We start from the raw sequence: 11,849 nt of genomic DNA, 5'->3' as shown, positions 1-11,849 counted from the left end.
CTGAATGACTACCGACCAGTAGCACTCACTTTCGTCATCATGAAGTGCTTCAAGAGGCTAGTCAAAGACCAAATCACCTTCTCCCTCCCCGACACACTCGAACCCTTTCCAATTCGCCTTCCGCCCTGACAGATGCACAAGCGACGCAATCGCCATTGCACTGCACACTGCCCTTAGCCACCTGGACAAAAGGAATGCATATGTGAGGATGCTGTTCATCCACTACAGCTCGGCCTTCATTACCATAGTGCCCTATAAGCTCATTACAAAGCTCACAGCCCTGGGTCTGAACTCCTCCTTATGTAACTGTGTCCTGGACTTCCTGACGGGCTGCCCACAGGTGGTGAAGGTAGGTATCATTACCTCCTCCACTCTGATCCTTAACACAGGGGCCCCACAACGGTGCGTCCTCAGTCCCCTCCCCCTCCATGGTCCCGTGTGGCTCAGTTGGTAGAGCATGGTGTTTGAAACGCCAGGGTTGTGGGTTCGATTCCCACGGGGGACCAGTACCAGTACGGAGAAAAAAATGTATGAAATGTATGCATCACTACTGTAAGTCGCTCTGGATAAGAGCGTCTGCTAAATGACTAAAATGTATTCTCTGTATACCCACGACTGTGTGGCCTCACACAGTTCCAACTCCATCATCAAGTTCACTGACGACATGACAGTAGTAGGCCTGATTATCAGCAATGACGAGACAGCCCAGGCAAATCAAAAGTTCAGAGAATACTGGGATGACTGGATGAAGACGCTCTTATGCTACATGTTATGAACCTCATTGCAGAGTGCAGGTTGATATCAGTGCTTAAAGGCCAGAGGAGAATATAATGAAAAGGACAAACTCGAAAATGCTGGAAAGCTTGTAATATCCCTCAGCCTGATATTTGCACTGTACATGTATTCATTTTCGAGTCGAAGACTGATTTTAATATTAACTGACTTAAATATGACTTGATCATGCATGCACTTTAACCTGACTTTAAGTCTAAACACTAGCTAACAAGCTCATTTATTTCACCTACACTGCCATCAACGTGAAATTAATTGGTAATCCATATTATTTAGTCCGATGTCTCCTTCAAAACTGTCACGCCCTGTGGCTGTGAAGAGGGAGCTGGAAGCTGGAGTGGAATGATCACATTTTGCGGGCGGCAAATGACACAGTAATAGGCTCAAATGGGCTCCTGAGTGGCGCAGCGGTCTAAGGCACTGCATCTCAGTGCTAGAGGCGTCACTACAGACCCTGGTTTGATACCAGGCTGTATCCCAACCGGACGTGATTGGCAGTCCCATAGGGCAGCGCACAATTGGCCCAGCGTTGTCCGGGTTAGGATTTTGCCGGGGTAGGCCATCATTGTAAATAAGAATTTGTTCTTAACTGTTAAATAAACGTTAAATAAAATACATATAATTTTGGTTAAAGCAATTTCCTGGTCATGCTCTTTAAAAAGTATTTTGACGAGATCCGCCACAATTCAGCCAATGACACCCATTGGCTTGGTCTGAATTTACTTCCTGTGTCACAGGAGCACACTGAATTCTCTGCATGGCTGTTCTCAATCCATCAAACCAAGTGACTGATGAATTCAGTCCTTTTAATGAGTCAATGTGGCTTGCACAGAATGGTTGAAACAACATTAGGCTGGTTCCCTGGGAAGTGGCTGTGTGAGCGTCTGTCTGAGTGGGTGGGGACGGGGACAAAGTGGGGACCGCCATTCCAAATGGACTCTGATAGAAAGTGATTAAGCAGCCAGCATGGACTAACAGACCATTTCAGTGTAATGAGGGAAAATGAAATATCCATTAGCTCCACAGAACAGAGGTCTCTTTTCGCATGACTGTTTGGAGCCATACATTACTGAGCGTGGGCCTCCAAACCCCTATCAGACAAACCCTCTTCCAGCTGTTCTTAAACAGTTCACATTCGTTCGAACAATTGGCCATGTCACTCCTTTTCAATTTTCTGAGCCCACCAGACAAAACGGCAACATGGTGGGGAATCCATCATTGTGCAAGTTTCGGTCTTAATATGGTAACACTGAATAGGACAGAGGAACAAATATGCAATGAACTATTATTTTTAGATGAGCGGTTATACGAAATTAAACTGTGATGGAATGATGTGAGGAAGCCCAGAAGCAAAGCTGTTCTAGCCTACCACCCCAAAGGGGTTTGTTTGTAGGAAGTCTAAGATGTAAGATATTTTGATTGTGATAATTAAGCATTTCATTGAAACAGACAATGGGGATAATAATTACAGAGATATATTTTAATTTAATTAAACAGTGCATGCTTATTTGTTCTCCTGCAATATTTTAAAACCAAGAAAATGTGTTCACTTCTTTTGTGCTTATCCATTTTTCACTGCACTAAAATAACCCTTCAATCACATGATGGTGAGAGCAACATTCAGTGCAGAGGAGAAATGTTGGCCTAATTTACTATAGCAGCCTTTTAGAGACCTCATACACTCACCACAACAGGTGTCAGTGCTACAGTGCTTTCAGTAGTCGAGAGCAGGAGATTTTGCTATTCAAATTCAACTACGCATTGTTATTGAAATACAATAAAGCCATTTCTGCTGGAGCTAACCCCAAACTGTTTATTAAAAGGAGTCAACCGTGCTGTTGTTAGAAATCAATAAACCCCTGCCTCTAAGCAATTACAATTCATTCCTTGTCTTAGCCAAAATATGAATCCACATAATGAACTAGAAATAAATACAAAATGCACACAATGCCAAAAGTAATACTCAAGGGTGCATTTGTATGACTACACATTAATTAATAGTATGAAGGTGCTTCAAAACATTGAAATGTCTCCTAAAGTTCAACAATAACAATTGCAAGTAATGCACCCTCTTTTTAAACAGTGGCTTATAAGTATTTGCTACATGTGTTTCTTTAACCTGTTGACATTTAAGTCCTTTGTCAGACATAGTCATATTCAATATTAAATGAGTCATCTGTATTTCTCATCATAGGTGAGCAAAGAGGTGTCTCTCTGCTTCATTGAAGATGCCAAGGTCATCTACTTCAAAACACCAACAAGCTGACAAACTCATAAGAGATCCATGCCACCATTTATGTGATGTACGACACCCTCAAATGCGAATAGTCTGTGTTATAGGATACAAGAAAGCAGCTGCTGCTTTCAGGTTGCTGTCGCTGTATTGACGCAGATGATTTGTAGGGCTGCACAGAGAGAGGAATGAGAAGTATCATTGCTGCAAGTGCACAGTGTTGCTGAAATCCAACCGAGTTGGTGACACAACCTGTTTTTTTGTTGTCGAGCACCCTGTGTCCAAGCCACTGGGCATGATGTGTAGCTTGTCCAAGGCTAGACAACCCACAACCCACAACCCAATCCTCCAAAAATAACTAAGCAGTGGGGACTAACCATATTTCAGATTGGCTGTATGTCTTTATTGTATCGAGGTGTTTGTATCACACACGCTATGCTTTTCTGTCATCAACATGATCATCATCCTCACTTTCACCCTTATCGTCATACCCACCACCACAGCCAACATCATCATCTCGATCGTCTTCATTATTATCATGTAAAACAATGTTGTCATTATCATCCCCATCATCAACACGTTTCTTAACAACAACTTCCAATCATTACATGCTGAATAGGGAGATCACTCTGAGCATCATGGCTTGTGTGATACTCCTGACAGGGCTTGATTAATATGTCTGACCTTCAGGGAAACTGTCTCATCTCAGGGGGAGTGGCCTACGAAGATTCAAACTCAACCAAACCAAAGAGTATCTATATACTGCCAAGATATATACTGCCATTGCGGAATAAATATCAGCAATGGCAGAAGGCAGGCAAGAGAAGGTGTGATCAGGCGGGAACATTCTAGCCAGAATTTCTCTCACAGTTACCGGAATGCCACTAGTCCACTTATAACAGTACATTCGTAACACCCTAAACATTCTGAAACTTTTATTTCATCAAAAAGACGGAGTGGGAGATTCAGAAATATGGACACTAGGTGCAAGACTCTGGACCATTACTTGGGCTTCTGCAAGTTTCATGCTTTTTGTTGCTTTCTCCTTCTTCGTATGATAGACTCCACTTTGAGTACATTGCAAATACTGAGGACATCCAGCCCCCCATCTCATTGTTTTAGGTTAGCTGAAAAACAACGTTTTTTTAAGTTCAATTTTCAATATTGTATATTATAAATACATTTTGAATTGAGGACTAGACATGGAAAAACATTTTAGAAATACCATGTAGGCCGTCACTGTAAATAAGAATTTGTTCTTAACTGACTTGCCTAGTTAAATAAAGGTTAAATATTTTTTTTATTTAAGTCTCACGTAACAACTTAGCAATTTAATGTTATGTTGACCACATTCGACACTTTCTCATTGACCCCATCTTTCACTGGTGTCACGAAACACTTCGATAGCAGGAGGGGTGAAGTCAGGCGCAGGAGACTGAGGTTCGTGAAACACACGTTTAATCAATCCTTGAAAAAATGCCCCAACAAGGCAGGATGCACAATAATACAATAGGAGAACAGCTCTCCCCGACCGGGGAGAGGCGCCACCTTCTGTGGACGTTGTGACAGCTGGTTAATGCTTTTTGCGCAGACAGATGTGGTGGCAGAGTCAAACCTCTCGCTTCACCTCTTCCTCTCTGACCAAACCCACCAATTCTCATTGATCTTTAAAAGCATAGTATGGCATAGGCATAACAACACACACAACAATTCTTAATAACTGCCCCACATTGAGCTATGCATGTGTTTGAATGTGCTGAAAGTTGCAAAAGGATAGTTTGTGAGCTAACATTGTAACGTGATGATGGATTAATATTATAAATTATGAAATTATCCATACGCATGAGATTCTGTCATTAAACATTTTATATGATACAAAATAGCAACATTAAGTACATAATATTTCAGGAAACGAGGAATGTTTAACACAAGGCCAAGTGCAATTAGCAGTAATACCCACATATTAGGATGAGATCCGTTGCTTTTCTAAGTAATTAAAAATCACCCAAAACATCAAGTAATTAGTTCAAATCAAATTAAGATCGGCAAACTTCCTTGGCTCCAATCTACCCATATGGCAAGATGAGAATGACTTTTTCAACATGGGGTCTTCAAACTTTTCTTGCTTAGGGATCCCAGCCCAGGATCCCTAAAACTCTTGGGCTCTATTTTAACAAACCGAACGCAATTGTCACGCCCTGGCCATAGAGAGGGTTTTATTCTCTATTTTGGTTAGGCCAGGGTGTGACTAGGGTGGGCATTCTATGTCCTTTTTTCTATGTTTTGACCGAGTATGGTTCTCAATCAGGGACAGCATTATATCGTTGTCTCTGATTGGGAGCCATACTTAGGCAGCCTGTTTTCCTTTGGGTTTTGTGGGTGGTTACTTTCTGTTTAGTTCATGTTCCTGACAGAACTGTTTAGCTGTCGTTCATATTCTTGTTTTATTAAAAGTTCATAATGAGCACTCACCACGCTGCACCTTGGTCTACTCCTTTCGACGGCTGTTATAGAACCACCCACCAAAAGAAGACCAAGCAGCATGGATTGGAGCACCGGGGAGAAGGATGGACATGTAAGTCAGAACGTCAATTTTGGGAGGACAAGTTAAGGGAGCTACAGGAGCCTGAGAGGCAGCCCCTCCCAAAACTTTTTTGGGGGGGCACACGGGGAGTTGGTAAGTCAGGTTGGAGACCTGAGCCAACTCCCCGTGCTTATTATGGGGAGCGACGGATCAAGCAGGCACCCTGTTATCCTGAGTTACGCACTGTGTCACCAGTACGCAGCTATAGCGCGGTGCGGTCGATACGGGTTCCTCAGCGTTGCCGTGCTAAAGTTGGCACTCAGCCGGGGAGAAGTGTGCCGGCGCAGCACATCTGGCCACTAGTGCGTCTCCTCGGTCCAGCCTACCCTGCGCCTGCTCTACGCAAGGCAGCCATCATTCCCCAGCACAGCCCAGTTCGCCCTGTGCCAGCGCTCCGCCCTTGCCGGGCTATAGTGACCATCCAGCCAGGACAGTGTGTGCCAGCCCTGAGCTCCAGATCTCCGGTACGCCTCCATCGCCCAGTACGTCCTGTTCCTGCTCCTGGCACTAGCCCTGAGGTGCGTGTTACTAGTCTGGCGCCTCCAAAGCCAGTCCCACGCATCAGGCCTCCAGTGCGCCTGCCCAGTCCAGTACGTCCTGTTCCTGCTCCTCGCACTAGCCCTGTGGTGCGTGTTACTAGTCTGGCGCCTCCAAAGCCAGTCCCACTCATCAGGCCTCCAGTGCGCCTGCCCAGTCCAGTACGTCCTGTTCCTGCTCCTCGCACTAGCCCTGATGTGCGTGTTACCAGTCTGGCACCTCCAAAGCCAGTCCCACGCATCAGGCCTCCAGTGCGCATTGCCTGTCCGGAGCTGCCAGAGTCCAAATAACAGGAGCTGGATATATTAATGTACAATAGCCTACAGAGATAAAAAGGAGATGACTGCTCACTGTTTTGCTGCTCCCAAACTTGATGTTTGAATAAAGCTTTGGTGATTAAGATTAATTTCCAAGTGGTCTCACGAGCCGAGTTTTTCATTATTTTGACCTCCCTACAGTTTCACCACTAACATAGCCTATTAGCTGTAACTCCAAACACGTTTTTGTTAGTATCAGCTGTTTAGCTGGTAAACAAAGGTTAGCCATGTGCTGGCAAAAATGTAAGTCCAAGTCAAGAAAGCTTATTGCTGGTGCTTTTTCAAAGCCTACAGGAGTTCAGATACTCCAGTGAGCGCAATTTGCGCCAGTGAGGATAATTTGCTCAATATTAAGAGTTCACAAAATTAGAAATAAGATATTCTGCTCTTTTCTACTGTATGTCATTAAAAATATGCTTATTTTGTTGTTGCTTGTGATACTCATCAAAATATTGAAATCCCAAAAATAAATGTACTTTAAAAAAAATGAAACAATTTGCGGACCCCTGAAGAAGACAGACCCAATGCACTCGAAAAACACTGTTCACTCAGTCCCTGATCTCAACTTTCTTAACTCAGTGTGCTGTGCTCAACAATACACCGCTCTCCTCTGGTACACAGAATGTAAACCACAGTTTCTCTATGAAACTACCACCCAGCACTGCCAATTCAATTTGATTATATTTTAAAGAGCCTTCCCACACTGTGTAATTAAGAAAAAAAGACACTACAGATCCACATTCTCTTTTCCCTGTGAGAAAGAACATTTCATGCTGTTGCTCTCTTTTGCAATATTATGTTTAAGCCAACCAACGCTCAGACAAAGGCCCTTAAACCACAGTATGGAAACCACAATTTGGACAACAGTAGACTGAGTACACCCATGTAGTAACCAAAAAAGTGTTAAACAAATCAAAATATATTTGAGATTCTTCAAAGTAGCCACCCTTTGCCTTGATGAGCTTTGCACACTCTTGGCATTCCCTCAACCAGCTTTACCTGGAATGCTTTTCCAACAGTCTTGAAGGAGTTCCCACATATGCTGAGCACTTGTTGGCTGCTTTTACTTCACTCTGCGGTCCAACTCATCCGAAACCATCTCAATTGGATTGAGATCGGGTGATTGTGGAGGCCAGGTCATATGATGCAGCACTCCATCTCTCTCCTTCTTGGTCAAATAGCACTTACACAGCCTGGAGGTGTGTTGGGTCATTGTCCTTTTGAAAAACAAATGATAGTCCCACTAAGCGCAAACCAGATGGGATGGCGTATTGCTGCAGAATGCTGTGGTAGCTATGCTGGTTAAGTGTGCCTTGAATTCTAAGTAAATTATTGACAGTGTCACCAGCAAAGCATCCCCACATGATCATACCTCCTACTCCATGCTTCACGGTGGGAACCACACATGCAGAGATCATCCGTTCACCTACTCTGCGTCTCACAAAGACACGGCGGTTGGAACCCAAAATCTCAGATTTGGACTCATCAGACCAAAGGACAGATTTCCACCGGTCTAATGTCCATTGCTCGTGTTTGTTGGCCCAAGCAAGTTTCTTCTTCTTATTGGTGTCCTTTAGTAGTGGTTTCTTTGAAGCAATTCGACCATGAAGGCCTGATTCACGCAGTCTCCTCTGATTAGTTGATGTCTCTGTCACTTGAACTCTATGAAGCATTTATTTAGGCTGCAATCTGAGATGCAGTTAACTCTAAAATGAACTTATCTTCTGCAGAAGAGGTACGTCTGGGTCTTCCTTTCCTGTGACAGTCCTCATGAGATCCAGTTTCATCATAGCGCTTGATGGTTTTTGCAGCTGCACTTTAAGAAACTTTCAAAGTTCTTTACATTTTCCGGAATGACTGACCTTCATGTCTTACTGCCGTTTCTCTTTGCTTATTTGAGCTGCTCTTGCCATAATATGGACTTGGTCTTTTACCAAATAGGTATATCTTCTGTATACCAACACAACTGATTGGCTAAAATGCATTAAGAAGGAAAGAAATTCCACAAATTAACTTTTAACAAGGCACACCTGTTAATTGAAATGCATTCCAGGTGACTACCTCATGAAGCTGGTTGAGAGAATGCCAAGAGTGTGCAAATTTGCCATCAAGGCAAAGAGTTGCTACTTTGAAGAATCTGAAATATTACATATTTTTTGGGTTACTACATGATTCCATACAGGTTATTTCATAATTTTAATGTCTTCACTATTATTGTACAATGTAGAAAATAGTAAAAATAAAGAAAAACCATTGAATGAGCAGGTGCGACCAAACTTTTGACTACTACATAAATATGAAATTTGGTGTGCAGGATAATTCTCACGTAAACACATTTCTGCTCCGAGCTCCATAGACAATCGAGAGCTGGGGACCCCAAACAATTTAGCTAAATGTAGTTTATTTCGCGCAAAATTGGGTATTTTTCCGTCTTTCTGTGGCTTGACGAGAATTTTGGTATATTTTTTAGATTATGAAAATGTTCACTTTCCACCTATAGTAAGCTTAGACGGTCCCATTTTAAAGGTCTCTAAAAGGCACATGGCGAGTAGACTAATATGGGCAAGGTAATAGGATTATTACACCATTATGCAGCCAAGCATGGAAGGAAAGAGGAGGAAAGATAATCACTTGTTAGCAAAGTGGTTTCCTCCCCTCTAAATTAAATAATTGGATTTGTTTGGAGAGCTCAATATCAGTCAGTAGACCTTGCCCACCTTGAACACCGCTATCAAGAAATATTATGAAAATGAAATGTCTCAAAACATTCCTAAAATGCAAACTATATTGCAATTGGGCTGTACAAAGACACCTCATACATCAGATTCATTATATTTTCATTTTTCACTGTTTTGTAGCACGCCTCTGTTCCTGGTGCATATGGTACGTGCATATTATTATTTATACAGTTGAAGTCAGAAGGTTACATACACTTAGGTTGGGGTCATTAAAACTCGTTTTTCAACCACTCCACAAAATTCTTGTTAACAAACTATAATTTTGGCAAGTCGGTAGGACATCTACTTCGTGCATGACACAAGTCATTATTCCAACAATTGTTTACAGACAGATTATTTCACTTATAAGTCACTGTATCACAATTCCAGTGGGTCAGAAGTTTACATACACTAAGTTGACTGTGCCTTTAAACAGCTTGGACAATTTCAGAAAATGTCATGGCTTTAGAAGCTTCTGATAGGCTAATTGACATCATTTGAGTCAATTGGAGGTGTACCTGTGGATGTATTTCAAGGCCTACCTTCAAACTTAGTGCCTCTTTGCTTGACATCATGGGAAAATCAACCAAGACCTCAGAAAATAAAGTGGAGACCTCCACTGAAGGTACCATGTTCATCTGTACAAACAATAGTATGCAAGTATAGACACCATGGGACCACGCAGCAGTCATACCGCTCAGGAAGTCGACACGTTCTGTCTCCTAGAGATGAGCGTACTTTGGTGCGAAAAGTGCAAATCAATCCCAGAACAACAGCAAAGGACCTTGTGAAGATGCTGGAGGAAACAGGTACTAAAGTATCTATATCCACAGTAAAACAAGTCCTATATCGACATAACCTGAAAGGACACTCAGCAAGGAAGAAGCCACTGCTCCAAAACCGCCATAAAAAAGCCAGACTACAGTTTTCAACTGCACATGGGGACAAAGATAATACTTTTTGGAGAAATGTCCTCTGGTCTGATGAAACAAAACTAGAACAAAAATAGAAGGGGGAGGCTTGCAAACCGAAGAACGCCATCCCAACCGTGAATCACGGGGGTGGCAGCATCATGTTGTGGGGGTGCTTTGCTGCAGGAGGGACTGGTGCACTTCACAAAATAGATGGCATCATGAGGTAGGAAAATTATGTGGATATATTGAAGCAATCTCAAGACATCAGTCAGGAAGTTAAAGCTTGGTCGCACATGGGACTTCCAAAGTTGTGGCAAAATGGCTTAAGGACAACAGAGTCAAGGTATTGGAGTGACCATCACAAAGCCCTGACCTCAATCCCATAGAAAATTTGTGGGCAGAACTGAAAAAGCGTGTGCGAGCAACAAGGCCTACAACCTGACTCAGTTACACCAGCTCTGTCATAAGGAATGGGCCGAAATTCACCCAACTTATTGTCGGAAGCTTGTGGAAGGCTACCTCAAACGTTTGACCCAAGTTAAACAATTTAAAGGCAGTGCTACCAAATACTAATTGAGTGTATGTAAACTTCTGACCCACTGAGAATGTGATGAAAGAAATAAAAGCTGAAATAAATAATTCTCTCTACTATTATTCTAACATTTCACATTCTTAAAATAAAGTGGTGATCCTAACTGACCTAAAACAGAGAATTTTTACTAGGATTAAATGTCAGGAATTGTGAAAAACTGAGTTTAAATGTATTTGGCTAAGGTGTATGTAAACTTTCGACTTCAGCTGTATATATATGTTTTTACCTTAATTTAACTAGGCAAGTCAGTTTAGAACAAATTCTTATTTACAATGACATCCTAGGATCAGTGGGTTAACTGCCTTGCTCAGGGGCAGAATGACAGGTTTTTATCTTGTCAGCTCAGGGATTCAATCTAGCAACCTTTCGGTTACTGGCCGAACGCTCTAATCACTAGGCTACCTGCTGCACAGGAGACTGCGTGAATTATTTTACTCATGTAGTATTTTACTGGGTGACATTCACTTTTAATTTAGTCATTTTCAATTAAGGTATCTTTACCCTTACTCAAGTGTGTTAATTGGGTACTTTTTCCACCACTGCTCACCGCCATATTGCAGATCTAAGGATTCGGTGCATCACAATGGGAGAATGTCCACTGTGAAACAGAACAGACGCTGGGGGTTTCCTTCAAGTTAGCTAGGATGTACCGTATCCCTTAGATCTGGCAGGTTTGAAGGTAATATCCAGGTGCAGACAATGTCGAAGTAACAAAGTTTATTAAATCAAACAAGGGTAGGCAAAGGTACAGGACGGCAGGTAGGCTCAGGGTCAGGTCAGGCAGAGGTCGCTAATCCAGAGTAGTGGGGCAAAGGTACAGGATTATAGGCAGGCTCATTGCACGCAGAAAGGTCAAATCCATGAAAACTAGGAAACAGGCACTATAGATAGGACAGGAGCAAAGGGAAAAATGGTGGTAGGTCTGAATGAATAAAACAAACAGACAAACAGAGAACACGGGTATAAATACACAGGGGATAATGGGGAAGATGGGTGGAGACAATCACAAAGACATGTGAATAAGATTAGGGTGTGACAAGATCAGTCATCAGATATGCTATAATGTTCACATAGCTGTTGCGATGCATTTAGTGAGACAAGGAATTGTGGCAGACTAATCCAGTTGGATCATTACTGTGCCCAGACCAGACTGCCTCACTCAT

At 42.5% G+C, this 11,849-nt stretch overlaps 1 non-coding gene across 1 annotated transcript; it reads left to right on the top strand.

Moving 5' to 3' along the window:
* The first annotated feature begins 430 nt into the window (after window positions 1-430).
* On the top strand, window positions 431-506 carry trnas-uga (transfer RNA serine (anticodon UGA)). Its single transcript has one exon. It is a non-coding gene; the product is annotated as a tRNA-Ser (tRNA).
* Window positions 507-11,849: the final 11,343 nt, after the last annotated feature.

Source organism: Salmo trutta, chromosome 19 (genome assembly GCF_901001165.1).
Source record: "Salmo trutta chromosome 19, fSalTru1.1, whole genome shotgun sequence".
Classification (NCBI taxonomy): domain Eukaryota; kingdom Metazoa; phylum Chordata; class Actinopteri; order Salmoniformes; family Salmonidae; genus Salmo; species Salmo trutta.
Note: the sequence above shows the minus strand (reverse complement) of the source record. Positions and strands in the feature narration are given on the sequence as shown.